Below are 25,148 nucleotides of genomic sequence, written 5' to 3'. Positions count from 1 at the left end.
GCATATATATTTCTATTCTTAAATACTGGACAACCTCTGTTATGCAATTATTAAACATGAGGAGACATGTAATATAATGTGCAAGACTTTCTGAACGCATTCCCTAATGCTGTCCACTAAAGATGGGCAATGTTTATTGGATTTTTCTGCATTTCCACTGCCATTATTCTCATGCCCATGTACTAAATATGAAATCAAACAATTCATGATCATTTGAATTGATGTTAAAAAAGGTGTTTTAGGAATCATCCCTAGATTGATTGACTTAATCTTTCCTCTGTTCCAAAATGTTGTTCAACATGTGATTAACTAAGCTTTGCCTTACATACTGAACCTCTTTTGTGAATCTTCCTCTTGACTTCATTTCTTCTCCTAGAAGAAGTCCTGCAACACTGGCTAGGTTATTCCAACTTTCAAGTGTAAACACATTTGCAGAAATATTTAGAGGTGGCTATAAATTGTTACAACTTTTAAGATTATTGGATGAGCTGAACACCATGGTGGATGCCTGTAATTCCAGGGACTCAGGAGGCTGATGCAGGAGGATTGCAAGTTTGAAGCCAACCTTAGCAACTTAGTGAGACCCTGTGTCAAAATAAACATACAAAGGGCTGGAGATGTGGCTCACTAGTTAATAACTTATTATTCCCTTGTGCTCAATACCCATTACCAAATAAAATAAAATAAGATTAACAGAATGATACGTCTGAACATACTTCAGAATATCTAGCATGCTTGAGGTTAGGTAGATAACAACAAAGACTTGTTTTTAAACGGTTCTATTTTAGAACATTATTTTTTTGTAAGCTTCATGTTTGTTGTCTGTATGTCACAATCAGTCACAATATCTGCTGCCAGAACACTACCATTTTAAGAGTTACTTTTCCAATATATTAGGTTCATTTTCTTGGTTAAAATTATTTATTGTTTCAATGGCCCTTCTCATATTTAAGAAAAAAATTTCTACACTTACTGTCTTTGTTATAGTTTTTTGTGTTAACCCTTGCATTGAAAACTAATTTTAGGCAATGCATGGAATAAAGATTCTCTCAGAACTGGCTAGCATCCTGGTTTGAGCATATTCTTCCCTTTCAACACATAAATTAATATGTACTATAGACATAGATACTGCTCATAATAAGTATTTTTAAAAGAAATACTGACCAAAAAAGAAAGAAGAAATCAATTCTTTAAAGACTTCATTTGTAAGTATTCAGTTTGCTTAGAAGCTTACAATCATGAATGAGGATACACACACACACACACACACACACACACACATATATGCATCCATTCTAAATTCTAAAAATTGTAAGTATTCTTACAGTTAAGAGTTCATTAATCTCCTAGAGTATGACAAACTATAAAGACAAAATGCTGACAGAATTAGTAAAAAGAGTACTGTTGGGAGATAGATGAGGTTGGTTTAAATGCCTGTTCTGTTGTTCACTAAATTTTAGTTCTTAGAAGAGTTACTTTTTAATATTTATCTTTTAGTTGGACATATCTTTATATTTCATTTATTTTTATGTGGTGCTGAGGATTGAGGATCTAACCCAGGTCCTCACCCATTCTAGGCGAGCACTCTACCACTGAGCCGCAACCCCAGCCCTAGAGGAGTTCTTTCATCTCAACTTTGTGCTTTAGTTTTCCTCTTATGTGAAGTGGGGGCACTAAGTCCTATCTCAAGGGTTTTCATATATATTAAATTAAACTATATCTATAAAATTCTTGGCACATAATAAGTACTCTACCAATGTCAGCTTCCTCCGCTCATGAATTATGGAGAAATCAATACCATATACAAGGCATGGCTTCCAGCTCAAGGAAAAAGGCTGTGTACGGATGAAAAGTCAAAGAAGAATCTAGAGAAACTGAAAAGCATTTTAGAAGGAAGAAAAAAAAGTCTCACTTCGCCGTCACACAAGAAGTGAATGGTTCCTTCTGTTCTAGGAATTAGAGAAAGAGAAGAAATCATTCTAGACGGTTAGGTGTAGCTCTCCTGAGGATAGGATTTGAGTAGGTAAGAATAACTGACAGCCGAGGTCACAAAGAGGAAAACTTGTCCTCTGTTTTTGTTTTTAGTCATCATCTTCTAATCATTTTAACGTACTGGGAATTGTTCTTCAAAATAAGGGAAGCGTTTGCTTCTCTTGGGTGTTCCTATTGGAGAGTTGGGAAATATTACATTCAGGGCCATGTCAACTAAGAAAGAAAGGAAAAGCCAGTGGAGGCTTCATGCTGATAACATGTCTCTGCTGATGATTCCTGCTGGACCCTGGAATCTGCTCCTCCCTCAGGCACACATTATTTAATGACATGGGAAGGAGCTATCCCCATCTTGCAAGTCACTTTCATGATCTGGAGAACAGAATGAGGGGGTCCCAATTGAGAATCCCTGAGTCCCTCCCAGCTCTAGTACACTTTAAGCGGAAGCCCAACTCTTTAATTGTCAGAAACTCTGGGGTACCCAGTGAGCTGTGAAAAGGAAACCTATTAGAAACTGGAACACGGGAGAGAAGGTGAGATAATTAAATGAGCAAGCACAATGGGGGGGGGGGTTAGTTAATAAGAAACACCATGGGTGAGAAGACGGGAATTTAAAACCATGGAACCACTTCCAAATGAAGAAAACTCAATTTCAAAATAGTGTATGAGGGTCTTTAGCACAGTAAGTAAAACATGGTTCTTTCTGTTTTTTGGACAATATGTATCAGTGGCTAGCTTCACCATTAAATAAAACTCTCACATTCTCCTTCCAGAAAAAAAAAATATATATGAATATGTATTATTCCCCCCAGGACACTCTCCTAGTTAATAGATTATAAGATATTAATTTTGGCTAGATTTAACACATTTGGCCTCTGGAGAATGAATTAGAAATTTCTATTACTGTCCAAAAAGGAGAGATCCCTCCATCTCTTCCCTATTTCTTACCTTCCTGGGAACGGCTTTGAGACTATTTCTAAAACAACTGAAAACACTAACAACATTCTGGCAAAGTGTACTCAATAACCACAGGTAATTATCCCTCAGAGAAGGAGGATTCAAGTTTTATGGGATGTTCAAATGTTATCCCTTAACTCTCCCACTTCAAGTATCCTGTAAAACACAGAAATTGCAATTGCCCATGCGGTATATACAAATAAGTGTAAAGAAAATGGTACAATTCATTTAATAATCAATATACTCATTAAGGTTTCAGAGTGAAGACGGTAATTTTGTATTTTCCATAAGACAAACTTATAACCCAGGTCATTATATTGGATTTTTAATTTCATTATTCATAGTTTTGGTGTTTCATATCAAGGTAAGACCTCCCATGGATAGTTTTCATCCTTAGAGATAGCATTAGTGGTTTTTCCATTTTGTTTTAAACCCCTTAATTTGTAATGGGATATTTGACTGAAACATCTCCTATTTGGACTCCATTGATTGTAATGTGTCTATTTTACATTTTCTTTTTAGGTTATAGAAACTGTAATTTTCGAACTTAATATGGCTCATCTTTACGTTGCTCACTCTAAGAATTCACATTAGATTTGTTTTCCATGTGCTTTTTTCAGGGGTATGAGGAGACTCAAAAACACAGCAGCTTAAAGAAGAAAAGAGTTATTTATGTGTCTTAAACAATTGACCTGAGTTGACCAGGTCATGCCACTGGGTTATTTGAATTCCTCATAAGTTTTCAAGGGACTTACGTTATGGATAGGTACACACAGGTCAATTGCATCTTCTACATCATCATGTCTGGTTTCCGGGAGGTGAGAAAAAGAAAGAGATCACGTGAAAAGAACACCATTCCAATGAAATTTCATTGTAGATGTAACTGAAACACCACCATGATCATGTGAGAAATCCTGAGCTAGATTATTGAATGCTGAGAAGCCCATGGATAGGAACAACATAGAAAATGTGACTCTTCCAACTTCAGATACTAACCTACAGACATTTGATTGAGGTCAATGTGGATAATGAAGCTCCAGTAGAACCTTTAGGAAATGGCAGCTTAAAGGAAAATTAATGTCTTTTTCTTTATTTCCCATATGATGAAATTAAAGTGGAAGACATTGAGTTTTGTGCCCAAGGTCACTCAGAAGTCAGCAAATTAGGGCCCACTGATGCCAAAGCTGATGCTTTGTCAGTTTGAGCATTTGATCTCATCTTTGTCCTGTTTAGTTCAATAATCCTCAGACTACACCATCAGGACAAGCAGCCAGCACAAGGGAGATTAAACTTCAGAAAGGAGACAGGAAAATAATTTGTGTATCCCTGTTTAAAATTCTCTATCAACAAAAGATTTAGTTCTTTAGACAACTTGCATCTCTACCATACAGAGAAGGTTGGTCTTAAGTGCACTTCTGAAATTATTTGAAAAGAAAAGAAATGGTAAATATTTTCTGATTTATTAAGTTCAGGGGCTCCCTGTTCTGAATCTTAGTTTCTAAAGAATTTTCCATTTCATTTGATCTCCTGACAGAATTCAGCATGGAATCTGTAAGTTACAAATGTGAAGGGGATTTAGCATAAATCGCCTACTATGACCATAGAGGGAATTTATATGTAAAAGACAAAGGAGACATACAGGAGAATGCACACTTCAGGAAAATAGTTCTCCCCTGGGATGGATAATCAGGAGTTAAAACCCTCTTTCACAGAATGCATCAGGGACTGCAGTGTGTTTGAGCATATCTGATGAGTGAGGCAAGGTGTGCAGGCAGGAGTGAAGGAGATTTGGTTTTGGACTGAAACTCAGAATATGGATCATCTGAGGGTTAAGAGAGGAGATGATGTGTAGAAAGGGATTATAGCTTATTGAAAGTGTTGGAAATTTTTTCTCAGAATCTTTTGAAAACTACTGGTTCATGTTCTTAGAAGGGCACAAGCTAGGACCATTCTTACCTGATCCAAGTGTGTGTGTGTGCACATATGTGTATTTATGTGAGTAAGTTTGTGGATATGGTAAGATCTATTCTTTCTCATAAGCATAGAAGGAAAGTAAAGGCCAAATGGAATTTCCACTTTTATTGACTATCTACTTTTATCTGGGCAATATGTTCCATAACTTTTTTTTTTTCAAATCTCACTTAATTCCTACACACAGAAAATTAATACATTTTTCTTTACTTCTCATATGATGAAATTAAAGTGGGAGAGGTTGAATTCTGAGCCCAAGGTCTCTCAGGAGTCAGTAAGTTATGGCTTACTGATGCCAAAGCTGATGCTTCGTTAGTTTCAGCATTTGGTCTCACCCTTTTCCCATTTAGTTCAATAATCCTGTCTGCAAGGAGGAATATCTAGCTGTACTGATATGAGTGTAGCGTGGACAATAGAAATTAAGACAATGAAAGGCAGTGCTGAGAACAAAAGCAGAGAGTAGTGCTATTAGTACACAAAACAACCAGCCAACCTCTCATTCTCCATAGAACTCTCAGTGCAACTACTTATAACTGAATACAATGCAGCATAAAGTATATTTTAAAGACCATCAACATATCAGGATATCCTTATAATAATACTCTACAAATGACACAGTCATCTAAAGCACAATTTTATTTCTGTTCTCAACCCTTGGGGCAGGTATGGGAAATCCTGGCATAGTTACTATTTCTGAATTGAGATTTATGATGCTAACCCACATGGACTTTTCTTTAAAGGAATTAAGAAAATATCCTATTTCTAAATGGCATTGAAGAGAAGGCCTTGGTGTACATTCTCTCATAGATTGATCTCTGTATTTGACAACTCCATCACCTTTTTCCACGTTCTTAGCCAAAAGCCATACTTGAAGTAACACCATAGCAAAGATTCAAATACTAATCCCTGAACTAGCCATCTCAATAGCTCCCTTGTCAATAAGTCATATGATGTAAGTCAGATGAAAATATGGATTATACCTCAAGCAAAGGAGCTTCCTGAAATAATTCCTTGCTATAATGTGAAGGAGGTCAGAAAATTGAGAAAGCCACTTAGACAATCCTTTAGAGGAGGCATACATGAAAGGTAATTTGATATGAATTTGAGACAAATTTAATTTATTTGAGGATTTGTCTCCTTCTGGATAGAATGGGGATGGTAGCACCATCCACATGCTTCTTGGGATTGTAAAACAGGTATGAATGTATATCTATCTATCTATCTATCTATCTATCTATCTATCTATTTATCTATCTATCTATATATGTGTATGTATATATGATGGCTTCAAACATCATTCAAGTATAAATAGTATTCAATTTATGATATTTGATAATGATTTTATTAATACTGGTATTTCAAATATAAAATCATTTGGACATAACCTTTGCTTTTGCTTGAATATAATAGTCCTCCCTCTTATACAAGGAGTATGTTGCAATATCCCCAGTGGATGCTTAAAACAATGCGTAGCACCAAACCCTATATATACTATTTTTTTTTCCTGTGTCCCAGCAGCATTACCACCTAGTGCCAGAATTAAAATGTCTTTCCATGTTATATGTGTTGGTGCTTTCTTTGCATGATTACTTTGGAGGCATTATTAAGTAAAATACGTTACTTGAACACAGCACTGCTGGCATGATGGTCCATCTAGTGACTGATACAACTACTACATTAGTAGTGGATGGATACCATACACAGTGTGGATGTGCTGAACAGAGTAACAATTCATGTCCTGAACAGGACAGACTAGGACAGTGTGAGATTTCATGATGGTACTCAGATAGTGCATAATTTAAAATGTATGAATAGTTTATTTCTGAAAATTTCCATTGAATTATTAAGACCATGTTGACTGCATGTAACTGGAAAAATGGAATGTGAAATTACAGGTAAGGGGATTGTGAGGACTGTACCTCCAATAATAAAAAATGAAAGACAATATGAACCCGAGTCACATACCCTGACTTTGAGTCCTGACTCTTCTCCATCTTGGACAAGACACTTTATCTCTCTGCTCCTCATTTTGCTCTGGATAAATTGTGAGTAATAATGGAATTTACTATAGGGTGCTGTTATTTCTTTTGTTTTTTTAATATTTTTTTAAAGAGAGAGAGAGAGAGAGTGTGTGTCTGTGTGTGTGTATGTGTGTGTGTGTGTGAGAGAGAGAGAGAGAGAGAGAGAGAGAGAGAGAGAGAGAATTTTTTTAATATTTATTTTTTAGTATTTGGCAGACACAACATCTTTGTTTGTATGTGGTGCTGAGGATCGAACCCAGGCCGCACGCATGCCAGGTGAGCGTGCTACCGCTTGAGCCACATCCCCAGCCCCAAGGGTGCTGTTATTTCAAGTGTTTTAGCATGAAGCTCACATCAGGCCTGTCATACAGTAAGATCTACAATAGTTGTACAATATATCTATTATGCTTTTATCCTGAGTTAATTTGATTAAATATTAAGGGTCACAATCTTGAGAGCACATCTAATCACTTGAAATGTGTTCTGAATTATTGGTGCCCACACATGACTCCTAGAGTAGGGCTAATTAATAAAAATATAATAAAGGTTATATATGTGATCATCTACCTTATTTAAAAAGGTCTTAATTTTTATCATACATTTAGTTTAATTGAATATATTTTAATTATATTCCTTTCATTTGTTTGTTTGGTGGTGGTGGTATATGCTAGGCAAACACTGTACTACTGAGCTCTATGGCTTGTACTTTTTAAATTTTATTTTGAGACAGGTTCTCATTAATTTGTATAGGATAGCCTAGAAAATTGTGATCCTCCTGCCTCAGCCTCCAAGTAGATGAATAGATGGGATTATAGGTGTATGCCATTACACCTGGCCCAAATGTATTCCTCTTTAACATACGATCCATAAAGAAGCATTGACATTTGTATATTTGTTTGTATTATTAAAGACAAATTATTCACTGGAAACTCATCCAAGACAGCAGGAGAGGTAGCATTCCAGACTATGGCAATAGAGGACAGCCTGACTTCAACTCTGTGTAGAGCAGGGACAGCTGAGAATGCCAATAAGCAGAAGCAAAGGGTCAGTGGATTAACAATTTCTAACAGGAGATGTCAGGGGGAGGAGAAACCCTGCCGAACTGGTTCAACAGGAATCTTGCTCAAGGAATTCAAGGACTAAGACAAGCAGGGGTGGAAGGTGAACTTGATCAGATAGGAAGCTATCAAGGGTGAAGGGATTCTTGCTAAACTAACTTAGCAGAATTTTTATTAAGGCTGGGCTTGGTGGTCTAAAGGACAGGACTCAAGGACAAGGTCCAGTTGAAAAGAGAGCTCAGGGGAGCGTGCTTAAAGATTGGTCCAAGAGAGTCTTTGTCAGTATGTTGGTCAGTTTCAGAGTAAATACTTGAAATTTGCTCCGTACTGAGTTATTCACTGTTGCTTTTATGAACTTCTGGGTTTTGCTAGACACCCCGAGGGACTCCAAAGAAAACATCCATGAGAATTTCTTACCCCATCTTTCCGTCATGCTTTGATCCTTCCTGGGCCACATAAAGACATGCGAATCATATAAGAAGATCTCTTATAAAGACAGAACAGAGGTCATTTTAGGAAATCAGAATCCTCAAACCTTTTGAGCTCTGGCTGTGTGTGAGTTCTGCTGATATTTAAAATCAACCATGTAGCTAAGTGTGGTGACACACACCTGTAATTCCAGCAGCTTAGGAGGCTGAGGCAGGAGGACTGTGAGTTCAAAGCCAATCTGAGCTACTTATTGAGGTGCTAAGCAACACAGTGAAACTCTGTCTCTAAATAAAATACAAAAAGGGCTGAGGATGTGGCTCAGTGGTTAAGTAGCCCTAAATTCAATCCCTGATACCAAAAATAAATAAATAAAGCATCTATTCTCAAAACATAAAGTAGGGCTGGATGTGTAGCTCAGGGGTAGATACTTGACATATAGGAGACTCTGAGTTCAATCTTCAGCATCACAAATTAATAAATAAAGATGAAGCATTGAGAAAATAGATAACTTAGAGTAAATCGGCCATTAGATATCAAGGACCAAGCTCCCAACTCTACTTTAGATATCTAAAATGTCCTTCTGAATAAATCTTTATAGAAAACACGAATTGCAGTTTCAATGTGTTATTTTCCAGGTTCCTACAGGTTCCATTATTTATTTCGGTGTAAACTGGACTCTGAAATAACACCAAATGGAAATGCCTTTTTGCCTGAGAGCTAGAATATCTCCATCACCCGCACAGAGGCTGTTTTATACACGGGCTGCTCCACAACTTTAAAAAAATCACAAGGAATTGTAACTGTACACAAAAGCCATTAGTATTCCACAGGGAGGATTTGTGGTTTGTGTTTGAGGCAGCTTACATAAAACTCAAGGTCTTAATACTCCTTTGAGGCCTCTCAGGCCCCATGGTGACTCTTGAAAAGGCTTTTATTTCTTCAACATATGTAAATTGCAAAGGGTGAAGTCAATGTGATTTAAAGCTAACATCTCCTTAAGAGCTCAGAGGAGACACGGGGGTTTTATTAAATGAAATAGTAGAGGAAATTGAAGTTCCAACATTTCAATATAATGTGATCATGAAGATTGGAAAATAATATTTAGTGAAATTAAAAGTTCAGGTTTAGAATGTACATCACTCTTAATCTACATCTGTTCCTTTCATTTAATTTATCTGACATGCTTCGTTCCTTTCAAGGGAATTCTCAAACAAGATCTATTGGATAAGGCGAGATTAGTGAGATGGCCTTGGGGGTCACATTGCAATTCATGCAATGCTTTTAAAAAATGGGACTTGGATAAGAGTGTATTTTAAACACTTAAAAGTTTCATTGAATGCACATACACTTTTCACTGAAGCTTTCCATTGTCCTTTGGCACAACATAATCCTTCATGGTGATAATACTCACTTTGTTATTTTAAATTTCATGAAATGGAAAAATCACTTGTCTTTTAAAGATTTAGATGATTATAGATAGATAGATAGATGCCAGCTGTGAACTACTCTCATTTGAAGAAGTCAAAGTTTAACATAAAGTGACACAATGGGAAGGTTTAAAAGTGTTTTCTTTAATCTCATTGGAATATTAGTGTGATGTTCATCCATACTTAATGAGTGCTGACCCAAGTCTTCATTCCCCTGTATCTTTAACTAGGAATCTAACATAGAATTTATGGTACTATGTTGTATACTAAATAATGACGCAACTCCTTTATTTCTAATTGTATGGAAGCAAAGCCATGAAGGAATGGGAGGAGGGAGATCTGCTGGAGCAGAAATAGCCCCTTAATTCAAATAGACTATACATAAATAAAAGCAGGAAGGAGGGAGAGAAGGGGCAGAATAGAATCTTTATAACATGTTTTGAAAAGCAGGTGTTTTATAAGCATATCTTTCTGAACTGCATGCTGTATTTTTTTTAAACCCATACAGACTATAGATGGAGATGCTATACTGATTCTAGTATTATTCACTTGTTTATTTGTTATTTTTTTAAATTTAAATGTTTTATGTATGCCTACCATGAGTCAGTATCAGAGCTGACGTCATATGCATCATTGGTTATACAGCCATAAGAGGAATAGTAAAAATTGGGCATGAAACAAAGTGCAATGGATATACTTTTTCTATTTAAAAATACAAATAAAAATATACAATTGCTTACTGCTTTAAATCATCATGTTGAAAATTCTCCCTCAAAATATTATGTCATATCCACACTAAGTTAGATATGTCCATCTTGAACCATCTAGTTGGCATTGTGCCCCATGTCCAAGTCCCCATATAACTTAATTTATGTAATCCATCACATTCCTATAGAAACTTCTTCCTTTTTTCAAGGTCATTGATAACTATCTAGGACAACATCAGATATCTTGTGAAGGAAATTCATTTGTGCGCAGAGTCATCAATGTTATTATTTTAATTTCATACACATTAGAACTTCTTGAAGAGAATCTCCAGTAAAAGGATCCTGACTGTCAGGGAGTTTTCAAAAGGCTCATTTAAGATATTAAATAACACACTGAACTGGAAAACCCTGAGTGAAGTCTACTAAAAAGTGGGTATTGAAATCCATGTGTAAGAATAGAATCAAGGGGCTCATTCCTCAACCTAAAACTGCAGTTCTAATAACTGTGCCTGTGAGATGTGTCACTGCTGTTAAGGAGGAAGCAGTTTTGTGAAAAATAAACACATGCCTAGGTGTTGCGGCACACATTGTAATCCCAGGGGCTCTAGAGGCCGAGGCAGGAGGATTGCAAGTTCAAAGCTAGGATCAACAATTTAGTGAGACCCGGTTTCAAAATAAAAAATAAAAATAAAAAAAAGACCAGCATATGACTCAGTGGCTAAGCACCCCTGGGTTCAATCCCTACTACCAAATAATAATGATAATAATAATAATTAATAATAATAATAAAAGAAAGAAAAAATTATAATAAAAGAAAGAAAGAAGGAAAGAAAAAATACAAGAAAAAAAAATAAGCACACAGCCCACTGTTTAATCTCTCACAAGCACTTGGCTCAGACAGCTTTATGGGCATGCTGAGATTATTCAGTTGATTAGGAGTAGAATCAGAAATGGAATTCCAAACTATCCCTTTGATGTTATTTCCAAACCACAGTACTGTCTCCCTTCTTTTTGTGACCAGGTTCATATTTCTAGGGGATTAATAATTGGTAAGAGTAAATAAGGAGGAGTTATGGAGCTATCCATGCATCAAGCAATATTGATTCTCCCTAAATGGAGCAAAAAATAATTTTTCACATTATATTAAAAAAAGATGTGCTTATTTCTTAACAATCTACTAAAATATTCAAAAAAATGGCAGTTTTTCTCTCTTCTTTGGTTTGGCAAATTTGACAGGAAACTCAGGTTGGATAAACATCGTGGATCTAGAAGAGGGCAAATTTGTATCTCAGGGCAGTTTCATAACAGTAGTCTTAATGCTGCTCAGAATTCAACATGCAATTGGAGGGATGGGTTTAAAATGTCAAACACAGTCCTGTCTTCCTTACCAAAGACGAAAAGGCAGGAAAGGGGCTTTGCGGAGACTGAATTCTAGTAGGAGGTAGAACCCAGACTCCCTCCTTCACCACCCCTGTTAAGACTCAGGAGGATGAACATTCCCTTACTAACCATAGTATGAAGCTCTCTCCCTCTCTTCTTCTCCCATGAGTCAGATCCTGCTTTTCACAATTTCCTCTTGGGTAAAATGTCCTTATGTTCCAGCTACAAAAGAAAAACACTAGCAACAACAAAAATACACAGGTTTTTCCATTTCTCTCAAGTCTGCATTTCATTCTGAGAGTTTGCTTGCCATGTAAAATTTTCATTAAATACATTTGTACCTTTTCTCTCCTTAAACCACATGAAGTCTTATGTCTTCACTCTGGCTCCTACCTCACCCTCCCACCTTCAAATTGGACAACCCCATAAACACATGGAAATTTAAATTTCATCTGATACATGCAGCCTGTGCCTTTCTCTGCAGCTAGAGATACTTCCAGAAAGGAGATTATTTGTTGTCTTCTACTCTAACAACTCATCCAGAAGGGAGACAAAACTGGTTATGAAGAGTGGTGTGGGCCCTAGGATCGGGCTGAATACTAACTGTATATGCAATATTGAGCTCCTGAGCAAATGGTGTGCATCATAAAATCTAGGTTTGCTCACCTGTGACATTAAAGCTATAGGAATCGGTAGCAGGATAATCACTAGTGAAACTGGGTTACCACAGCATAATAAAAGGACAATGCTTACACTTTTGAATATAATCTTGGTGAATCCCATATATTTATTAACATGACTCCATTTTGCTTCCTACATATAACAGAACTCAGCCCTAGCTAATGCCCTGCACACAAATCTGAATTTTTAAATGTTGGGCTTTATTGTAAAACTTCTTTCCTTAGAAGACATCTCACTGTATCATAAGTATATAAAAGGTCTTTGAATACTGTAGGATTGATGGATTAATAATGTATATTTTCTCAAGTTAAGCTCTTGTGCCATTAAAGAGGACACTGGTAGGCAGATGGGAGGGGAAAAGATCTTTTCCCCACTCTTCCCATTTCCATGGTTCAGGTCCCTAAAACAAAAAGTGGATTAACAGGAGAAAAAAATACAAATGTGTTTAATGAAAATTTACATGGCATGCCAGCCTTCAGAATGAAATAAAGACTGGAAATAAATGGGAAAATCGGTGTATTTTTGGTTGGTGCTAGTGTTTTTCTTTTGGAGCTGGGATTGAACCCAGGGCCTCCTGTGTGCTGAGCATGCACTCCACCACTGAGCTATACACCCAACCTGTATGCATTCTCTATGCTATATTTGAGAAAGAGGTGGATAGTTATGGAGAAGTAAGGTGGATTAAAGTTCTATCTAATGGTAATACACTATGGAGAACTTAGGAAAACCTCTTCTACAGGTTCCCTTTTGTGTCTTTCTGTCTTCAGAAATAAAGGCCTTTCTCCTGGTGTAGAGAAGACATCTCTCACTTGTTTCAGGGGAAAGTAAGAAAATGTCTCTTGGGTTTTATGATCTGTTTTATAGGGAGAAGGGCAGGACAAAAAGGGCATTTTGTTCCCATCATGAGACACTATCCTAAGTCAGCAAGGGTCAAATGAAGTCACTTAAATGTAAAGAGAAGCAAAGCCTATGCAATTCCATGTAAGAGGCACTTTTCTTTACTGACCTCAACAAGACTACTCCTGCCTACAAAGAATACAAGAGCTCAACATTTGGAATAAAGCCTCAGAACTTGGACCAAGCATACGTGGGTGGTGTAAAAAGGAAAATCCAAGTCTATAGGCTTCTCAATTAAATCAGCCTATCTGTGAAGTGATTTTCTCTTCCCTTTTGTTGTTTGTTTAAAATTTTGTTTTGTTTTGGTTGCTAGCAATAGTAAGTGACTGTGGCCCAGTCAAAAAGGAAAAAAAAAAATGTAAAAGAAAAATGAGAGAAAAGGAAAAAAAAAGGTAAGAAAGGAATTTAACATAAGTAATTTATGAGAAAGTTCAGGATATCAAAGCAAAGATCTGAGAAAAGACAGGCGTCAGGAGCCAGGGCAATTTGGGGGTTCAAGGTGATCCTGCCAAGGACTGTCTTATCATGTAAGACCTGGGATCAAACAGCTACAAAGCATGTGGTCTTGTCCATTGATTCTCTAGGTGCACATTTCTGGAAATCAAGTCACACTCATACACACAATTTGGCCCAAGGAATATCTAAGTATCGTGATGGCCTTTTTTGCAAATATCTTAAGCAAATAGGGGAGAGAAGCAATTCTTCAAGGGCAAATTGAGTTGCTGATACCAGAAGGGAATAAAGGTACCATTAGCCAACCAAAGCAACAAACTAACACAATCTTGAGAACTTTCATCACTTTCAATGATTTTACAGGAGTAGACAGCTCAGATTGTGGGAAAGACACATATCTTTGTTTGAGAATAGGGTCAGTGTTAAGGGTAAAATAACACAATGACCCTGTAGCAAAACCATTCGTGTTATTATATGATCTCCAGAAATTATATGCTAATTTAGGTTGCAGTATTAAAATCCAAAGAAGAAGAACTATTAATGATTCCCTCAGGGCCACAAGGAAGTTTACTACTGGCCTCTCACAATTGTTTAGTATCTGCATCAGCTGATCTGCCCCCACATCTTTATTTCAAATTATTATGCACAATATTTTCCTTCTTTGGTGATGTAAGAACTTTACACAAAATTGTTCAATTATTGCTCACATTTAATACTTAGATGACTCTAGTGGTGGAACAGAAATCACATCATTAATCTTTACTTTAAGATGCTTGACCATGAATCATAAACCACCACATATTTCACGTTTGACACATTTTTACCAGGGTGCATGGAGCTGAATACATGTCATCTATGATTTTGAGTTTTGTTTGGGAATTTTATTTGTATACTTTTATTTACCTCATGTTCTCCAGAATAAATATCAGAGTCTGCAATATTTATAAAGTCTGGGGGAAATAGTGACATTTACTATTTCCCGCCATCAGGACACTAGACAAAGTAGGAACATACATATATTTATTTAGGAATCCACCAGACTATGATGTAGAATGGTAATTTTGTTATACACACAGATGCACAGAACATATTCTCATGCCCACATATGCACTCATACACAAAAGTCTGCAATCAGGGTAGACAGAACTCCTACTTTGTACTTTCAAATGTTTAAAGTAGAGATTTTATTCCAGCAATGAAAATTAAATTTTATGGTGGAGATGTTATTTTTCCTATGTTTAAACTCAGTATATCAAAACTTGTCTAACTATATCAAAGGAAAGACTTGGAGTTCAATGATTTCACAGAAATTGAGACATACACAATTTTAAATTGTGAACATATACTAGTTTCAGCCTCACGAGGCTTTTTGACATTTTGTTAGTGAACTCCAGTCAAATGGGTTAGAATTTTACCTGAATACATTGTTCACGTTTCAAATTTTAAAGTATGATTTTTCCCTACAAGCATTATACCATTCCTTTCTCCAGTCCAACTCCTATTCAGTTCTTGCTGTCCATTAAAATCCAACATGCCAAATGCATTTTCCCTAAACCCTCTTTGTTGAACCTATGGCCCCCAAACCGACTTTGTACAAATAGAGCATTCCAGAGATAATTCCATGAGAGAGAAGCTAAGGACTAAAGCAATTGGTGATTTAAATATATGTGGTATGAATAGAAAAGAGCATAGAAGAATTCAAGACCAGGAAAAAAACATAGCAAATTGAAAAAGGGGTCTTATCTTAGAGACACTAGATCTTCTCTCAGGGCAAGGAAAGGCAGTAACCAAGGTTCCCATACTTCTGATATGGCAGCATCCTCCCAATAGATCTTCAGGTTTTACATACACAGTGCCCATTGTTCTAGGAGATAAGATGTTATAAAAGGCAAATGGAGATACTAGCAAGTGTGAATGCTAAATTAAGATACTACCCGGTTCAAATGCATTCAGTACTGTTGAAAAATTGTGAGTGGCATAATTTCTCTGAGTACTACTAATCTTACCTATAAAATGGGAATAATGCTACATAATATGACTGTTATAATTAAATGGAATTGTATATAAGTGGATAACATAGATGCAAAAAAAAAAAGATTATAACATTGTTGTACACTCTTTTCTGTGTACTACTGAAAAAGAATAATGTTTATTTAAAAGAGCAATTCCAACATGGAAGATAAAGAGAAGAGCCTACATGCAAATCCACAGCCCCAGACTAAGTCAGTTGTTTACAGGACTATTAAATTCCTAATTACTTAACATTGCAAATTCTTAAGTCTTGTCTACTCATTAATATAAATTCCAGAACTCTTAAGAAAACCATTCTTCCCAATTTCTAAACACCACTTTTAATGAGTTACTTCTTGTATAATATATATACCTTCAAATTTTACCTACGATGTGTCTAACATTTTATAGTTAAAAATTAAAGAAAATATATACCCTGCTCTCAAACAACTATCTTCTCACTATAAAGTCAAGAACAAGCCCTGTCAACTGATAGGCAAAATATGAAAACAAGCATGAGAAACTACTTTTTTCAACCTCATTTTTAATGAATTTCTAATACAAGCAAGGTGGTGTCAACAGTATATTGCAGATAACTGAGTCCATAAATAAGTAAATAACCTGAGTCCTTGAAATAGTGGCTGGAGATAAATTATGCTTGCAGATTAATTATTTGAAGAAATTAATATATAAATATACTTCTTTGGAAAGCATTATAAAGGTACACAATAGGAAAAACTCAAATTCAGTTTATAATTTATATATTAGCGTACATATATACATGTTTAAGACGCTTATTGGGTAGAAGTGAATGAATTTAAATGTATAACAATACTTAGATCATCATATATTCACTGATCATAACTTACATAGATATTAACATAATTAATGGTGTGTTTGAAGCAAATAGAAAAAAATGTATGTTAAAATTTGCATGTTTTCTTTGAACCTAATACTCTATTTCAGACTCTCTTAGAAATTTATGCCATTGTATTGCTTAAATATAACTGCCAGGAATTTTTTAGAAAATAGACATAAATATAAATATAAAATTAAATCTATAATGTCATTTTTATAGACATAATTTAAATATAATTTGTCATTTACCATTATAAATGTATGTTCTCGTTTCTCTTCAGAACATATAACTCGTGTGTATGCATGTATATGTATATCTATCTCTCTCTCTCTATATATATATATATAGATTTATAAAGGTGATTTTTTTTTCATCAGCTCTGCATGAGATACTGTAGAGACAGGCTACTTCCAAGATATGATACAACAAAAATCAGAGAGAAATTTAGCAAATCTCTCAAGGAGCCTAGGAGATCCTAACTTTTTGTCTACAATCAAACTTTTAATTCAGGCACATTAATTCACACCATATTTTAAAAATTGCAACTTCTTTTCAAGCCCAAGAAAACAGAAATATGTCTGTGGGAGCAAACTTGAGTATTGTAAGATAAACCCTCTGAATCATGAAAGGGAACAATGAATTCATTAATTGATTTGCATTCTTAGGCATTAGATATTTTCTTCTGAAGATGACTTACACGTTGCTGTGATGTTGGGAGTTCAAATGCTTATTAATAATGATGAAATGAATAATCCCTTACATTAATTCAGAGCTTTATAGATTATAAGACATTCTAACATCTTTGATTTCATTTAATTCTCTGGAACACCTTGCATGGGAGGCATGACAAATTTTTATGATCCCTGTTTTATCTGGGATTAAATCAAGGGTCAGTGAGGTTAAGCTAATGCAGAAACTTCCACGGGTATTGGGAGAGTTGGTATTTAATCTCATACTCTGAATCTAAGAACTGTAACTATTCTTCCTATTACAATAATATATTTTCTTATTTCACTTTTATAAAGGGTAAAAATAAAATAATGACCTATCATTATTTTCATACGTTTAAAATATACACTTATAAACAAGTTATAAGTCTCTTAAACTTTAGAGTACATTGAATTGCAAATCAAGAAGTATGTATAAAATAATAAAACAACAAAAAGAACCCCACATGCCCAATTGAATCAAAAGAAAGAAACAGAATTATAATTTGCTAGAACTAAATTATTATTCAGAATGTGGAAATAACACCAACTACCAAGAATAAGTTTCTTTTGAATTTGCATAGCATGTCTTATTGTGTGTGTGTCACATCATGAGTTTGTTCATTTTTAAAATGATCTCTTTTAAAGTACTGAAGAGACTTTTTCGGTTCAGCTCACTCTGTTCTGTTTCTGGCTTTACTTGACGTGATCACATCACACAGACATTAAGTTTACTTGTGCTCTTTGTGCATAGTACCACTTGATGTGAATGAACGATACCAAACATCCAAATGCAAATATAAGCACTAAATTCTGGCGACACCCAGTTACATGGCAGTCATTTACAGGAGTCAGGCATGTTTACACAGCTCATCTGATTACAATCAAAAACAAGTAAAATAAATAAAACCTCCTGCGGCAAATGCATGCACCTTGGAGAACACTTGTGAAAAACCTCAGGATTTAATTTCTATTTATAGAAGTATTTTATTGTTTCTTTAGTCTTTCCTTAGTACAGAACAAATTTTTACCAAGTGTATGCTATAAGGCATTCTATCTTGTGCCTAAGTTATCAGGACATGTCAGTGGAGCAGATATCTGCATTTTAGTAGTAGATAGAATGTGGTCAGAAGAAGATAACTTTCTCAATCTTGCTAGAAAAAAAAATACCAAACCCTGAAACCAGGTTATTAACCCAGATCTATGTACAGGTTCACCCACACTATTCTAAGTCCATATTTCATTGACCAGGAACCATTCTGATTTTAGGCAACATCCCACAAAACATTCTTAATGTACAGAAAAAAAATACCAAATATTGATTTCTTCTGACTGTAGCACTACTACTGTAAATTATAGTGTATGTAGACCTCAAGGCAACCAGAGTATGAGACACCAGTTTTAAGCAAAGTCAAGATCAGTATTTATTAATGTTCAGGGGCTATGTTTCTCTGGAACATTTAATAATACATCTTCGTTTTGCTTGTTGAAATGTTTGATTCTATTCTATACTGAAGAAGAATGTGATGGTCTGAAAATGCTGAAAAAGTGTGCCTTGTAGGTTTCCCTGAAATCTGTAAATGTTAACAACATAAAACTGAAAAATCCAATGTAATAAATATGTCAATCTCTTACACATATGGTAGACTGAGAGATAAACAGAAAATCTTAGAGGCCTGACAATGCTTTCCATTGAGGTCCTGCAATTTCTGGTCAGAAGCTTAAAATCACATGGGGTTTGTGTATTTACAAGAATACAAGGCTACCTATGAAAATCTTTATATGTAATTTTTATGTTTAATGAAAGGAAGACACGTGGGTCACTAAAGTAAGACAGAGCTGCTTTTGTGTCACTTAGTGAGGCAGTCTTCTGGATCATTAATTTCCATTTAAAGTAACTCCATTAATGTGAACTTTTCTGATTCTAAACCATGTTGTTTCATTGAAATTTCTATGTGCATTCGTTTTGTTTTATTTCCTGTGATGTACACATTAGATGGTGTTTTTCGTCTTGGCTTGTTTTTGTTTGCAGTCTGCCCTATCCCCGGATGATTCATTCTAAGATTGATAGCACTGACTTTTACTAACAAGTTTTTTTTTTTTTTAACTGCTGTATTATAACTAGACATGATGGTGGAGAGTCACTGTTACATATTTGAACATGAACACACTGTAACAATATAAGTTGGCTGGTATTTTCGCTCTCATTCCCCTCATCAATTCCCTGGTCCTTTTCCTCTACGGGTTTCCCTTCAATTATCATGAGGTCCTCTCCCACTTCTATTTTTCTTAATCTTTTTTTTTTTCCTTTCTGGAAAACAATTAGTTCTTGAAATGAACCCAGAGAAAAGGACTAGTTACCTTAGGTAGTGGAAGAGAAATTTATTCATCTTCTCCTGAGCATTCATGTATTCTATCTCATTTCCTTCACTCGGGGATAACTTCATAGTCAGGCTGTTACCAGTGGAACAAGAGGAAACACTGAGGGTTCATTTTATCACACACCCTAACTGTATTGTGGATATTATAAATATATCAACCGTAAGTCTATTACCCTGCTTACTTAATTTTTTTTTTCATTCATAGTTGCAGCTTCTCCCTTGCTGAATTGTTCTAATGACATTAAAGGTTTTTTCATATAAATGGAATTTGGAATAGTGGGCATGAAATGTTGGCATGCTATTATTTTATAAATAACATCCAATTGTTGGATTGCAGAATAGAAATTCTGTGAATGGTGACTTTTAAATATGTCTGTTTGCTCACTTGGTTATGAAATGACTAAGATCATGTCTTACGTCTGGTATTCACCACATGGCATGGGAATGTATTTAGTGTTCTGTAAGTTTTATTTTAATAGGAACAAATGAATATTTATTCATCTTTTCATTTGTTCAAGATCGTCACTAAAACTTCTTTTCTGTTTTTAGGGTCTCCCAATTGGTAATTAAGTGACAATTGAGATGCAGCATTTTGGGTCACTGGGGAGAAATTTCTTCTCATCTTGGGTAAATGTCAATGAGAGTGTTGTCTTTTCTTAGCCAAAACGTGGCATGTAGATTCTGTTGATTAATAGTATTTCTAAAATGTAATAATTTGTCTAATAGCATATTATATTAGATACTTATTGGGGTTTAAAAATCCCTAACGTGTGAAAATATTACTACTTCCATTGTATCTCCAGGATGAATATTTTGGGGGTTCTGATCTCTACTCCATTTATAATTGTTATAAATTAAATATGCAAATTTGGTGATTGATTATATTTCTCTTAGGAAATAATACTTAGAAATATCCAATTTTTATCAAATGATATCTGCTTGGTTGTCATAACAAAAAGTGGATTCCCATTTTCATTTTTTCTGGGAATAATGTTATTTTACTAAATCTAATATTTGTTTCCTCTTTATTCTATTCTACAACAACATGTTATCCATAATAATATCATTAACTATCTCTCTCAACTAAGTGCCCATGCCTGTGATTTTATAATTCTCAGTATGATTTGAAAATCAGTTTAGGAACTAACATTCAATTCAACTAAATCCAATTCAGGAACTAACATTTATTCCATTGTCTCTCACATGCCATCATTCCATTTATCATACCTTACTTGTCACGTAGCAAGTGAAGAATGGATTAGGAATGGAAATTCACCTTTAAAGACTTTTTAAAAAGATTTTAAAATATATTTTTATTAGACCAGTTTGTCATAGACAACACAACAGACATAAAACTAAATTTACCATAGAATTTCTAAGTAGTCATTTCTTTATTTCTTTCTATTGTGGTCCATCTTCACATATAAGACCCATTAATTTTGACATTTGTTTTCACTAATTCAGTTTTGTGTGCTAATCTAGCTATGCCTAAAACATGAAAATTATTTCTAAGAGATCAAATTGTTGTATCATTTTATATATTTTAAATGAAAGGCAAGTTCAGTATTTTCAGTTATAATGAAGAAAAACAGAAGAACAAAAATAAGCCAATATTACACTGACATTGTTATATTCTTTTTTTTTAACATTGTTATATTCTTAACATTGATATTTACATCTATTTTTATCAACAATATTCAAAAAGAGACAGTAAGAACTTAAGATCTACAGAGACAGATAATGATTAAGATTTTTTTTTCTTACAGATTAGATTGTCATGCAGTGAAAACATGGTAGATTTGGAGCCAAAAAAAATTTGAATGCTATTCCCATCTCTATGTGTCATACCAGGCCTCCTATTACATAGGTTATGTAGATGTTATAAATAATCTACTTGTTGTTCTACATGCACATAATTATCTTGAAAAAGTGAGTAGTGGCAGCTAATGCCGAGAGAAGTATTACAGTGTACATCATTCTTAGGGTACCCTCAGTACAGTGTCTGGAACACTGTAGATCATCTCTCCACTTCATCAAATGGTACTCTTTTGCACATCAGGCAGTGATTTTTTTTTTCTGGATATTCGTCTCTTATGTCATTTCATGAAACAAATTTGATACGAAGTAGGTGGTATTTAAATCATCTAGAGTCTTAAAATAAATTAATATTTCAATCCAGGCATAGGTCAGCCCACCATGAATCAGTGGAGAGTCATATCTATAATCTTGGATATCCTTTGGCAATATCTTGTAAATACATTTACTTTTCAACTCCCCTTTCCTTCTCTTCAACATCAACTAGGACCAGAAGTGGGTCTTACTCAATACTTCTAAAGTCTGATTAATATAAAAAATTGAATTTTCTTTTCCTCTATTTTGTCAGTTCTGAGGATTAAACCCATGGCCTCACACATGCTAGGCAAGTGCTCTACCTCTAAGCCATATCTCTTGTCCTCAAAAATTGGATTTTAATCTGTCACCAATGTAGGTCTACTGTTGTTTCCATTGTGATCACATTGTAACCCTGGGTCAGTCATCTTTACTCAAGCTTTGCACCTGCTTAGTAATGTAATAAGTGCAGAAAATTTCAATAAACTAGAGCTATTATCTTACTTACTATTAGTGTTAATTTTATTTTTCTCTATATTCCTATTACATCTCCGTTTAGATTTGATGGTGCTTTCCCAAATTATTTTCAGTCCCGTCCCCAAGCACTGAATGAAAGGTAGGGATACAGTGAAAAATAATTCCCTGAATTCTTAGTGGTTAATAGTTGAATTAACAAATAGATAGCCCAGTGTATAATCACTAAGGTAAATATGATGAAATAAAATATGTTATTCTGTGAGAATTTATAAGAAAAAAATAGCCTAACAGAATGAGGGTTGGGGAAAAATTCTCTTGAGGAAGCCATGTTTTTTCTAATGTGTCCAAAACAGGAGTTAATTAGGCAATGGTGGATTGTGCCATAGAAAGGTGTGCGTCAGAGGAAAGAATTTAGATACGTCTGTGAGACAAGTGAGTGATCCCATGTATGGTACTGAAACCAAAAGACAAGGATGAATGAGTTAGAATTGAAATTCTAGCAGTACTCAAACAATAATAGAAGGATTGGTAGGCCACACACACACACACACACACACACAAAATGAAGTTTTATGTAAAGACCAGTTTTAGCCATTGAATGATCTATGTATGAAAGTTGAGATATGAAAATTTGCATTTTGAATAGACAATCAATTAGGGGATGGGGCTTTGAAGTGTGATCTGAGAGTAGAAATGGAGGAAGTTAAGTTAGATAGATACTAAAAATGTCTAGCAGAGAATTAATATTATGTTAAACAAGATGGTGAGTTGAAAATGGCTAAAATGTCATAAGTACAGATTTTAGACCATTTATATGTATTTTAAAGAGCTGGTAAGACTTTTAAAAATATTGATACTACACATGAACACAGTACTGCTGAAATTAGGCACTAGTTTTCTACAGTAGTAGTTAATATAAATTACACACACACACACACACACACACACACACACACACACACATAATTTTCCCTCAGCCTTGTAAATGCCTGAACAACTTGAAAACCATCTCAACATTTACACAGCCTTGAACATGGAATTCTGCAGTGTGCACCACATAAATCAGCCAGTGCTATCTGCAGTTGATGAATCAGACAAGCCATATGCCAGGTTCTGTCCCCAGGTATGAAGACTATAACTTCCTCTCTCACTGCTTAAACAAGTTTGACTTCAGTGAAATTTTAAAAGCACTAAGATAAGGTGCATTGACTGGAATGTGTAATTACATTGTTCCTATAAATGATTAAGGCAGTGGAAAACAAAGGGGAAATGACTGCAGATTTTTTAAGCCCTTTTTAAGGAAATAGAAATCTCTCTTCCCTACATGGATGCCATAAGAAAGCTTCATCTGAAAGTCATTTTTTTGGAGGGGTAACAGGGAAATATCTCAGGGGTATTCAACTGCTGAGCCACATTCCTAGCTCTATTCTATATTTTATTTAGAGCCAAGGTCTCAGTGCCTTGCTTTTTCTGAGGCTAGCTTTGAACTTATGATCCTCCTGCCTCAGCCTCCGGGAGCCTCTAGGCTTACAGGTATGCTCCACCACGCCCAGATCATGTGGAAGTAATAATAATCTCTGACCTAAATCAGTTGTTTCCTCTATGTTATATGCTACAGCTTTCTCTATAAACATTATCTTAATTTAGTGCTTATAGCAACTGAATCTGTTATTATTATTTTTGTATACTGGGGATTGAACCCACTTAGCCACTGAGCCATATTCATAGCCCTGTTTTTAATTTTTATTTTATCTTGAGACAAAAATCTCACTAAGTTGCTGAGACTGGCTTTGAACTTGGACACTCTTACCTCAGCCTCCCATGAGCCTCTGGGATTATGTCTGGCCCAACTCTGGTAATTTTTTAAAGTTATCTTTTTAGATGAAGAAATAAATTAAATGGCTTGCCTCAAATTGAGAAACAAAAAACAAAACCAAAAAAAAATTTTTTTAAGTGTCCAAGACAAGAAGGCTAACCTGAAAGCCCTATTCTCACACTTAGTCTTGATATTTCTATCTCTCAAGTTCAGAAGTTCTTGATGACTGTCAACACGTAAGTGGGCAGTGGCCATGAGTGATGCACAGTATGTATTTGTGACATTGATTCATTCAGTAGGAACTGGGTAATCATCTGCAGTGTGAAAAATACTGTTAATTGCTGGGAATTTAGTATGACAAGCAGAAAGTCTGCCATACTGTAGGCAGGAGAAAATTGAAGCGAGTTTAATAATAAAATCAAAGTTTATATAAATGAAATCACAGTGTTTTAGGATACAAATGAGTGTATCATGGCTGGGGTGTTGGTGGGGTACAGAAAACAAAGATACTTGAAAGGCAAACTAATTCAATACTGAAGAAGTCAGTGTAAGTCATAGTAAGAAGGTTCAACTTTATCCTAGGAATAATACAATTAGAAATTTGAGGCTCGTTCTGGGTATGGTGTGCCCCAGGGACGAGGGTGACAAAAACTTATATAAGGAGTTAATCAGGTTGTTAAGGAGTGTAGGTGGCAGATTGCAGTTATCTAGGCTAAGAAACTGCTAATTAGGCTAGAGAGAAATAGAAATGTTCAAAGATGTATAGCAGATTAGATTGAAATTGTATGGTGGAGTGTTACAAGGTAAGGGAAAGGAGGA

The sequence above is a fragment of the Callospermophilus lateralis genome, chromosome 18 (assembly GCF_048772815.1).
Source record: "Callospermophilus lateralis isolate mCalLat2 chromosome 18, mCalLat2.hap1, whole genome shotgun sequence".
In the NCBI taxonomy this organism is placed as follows: Eukaryota; Metazoa; Chordata; class Mammalia; order Rodentia; family Sciuridae; genus Callospermophilus; species Callospermophilus lateralis.
The sequence above is the reverse complement of the archived record's forward strand: the minus strand, read 5'-3'. Positions refer to the sequence as shown.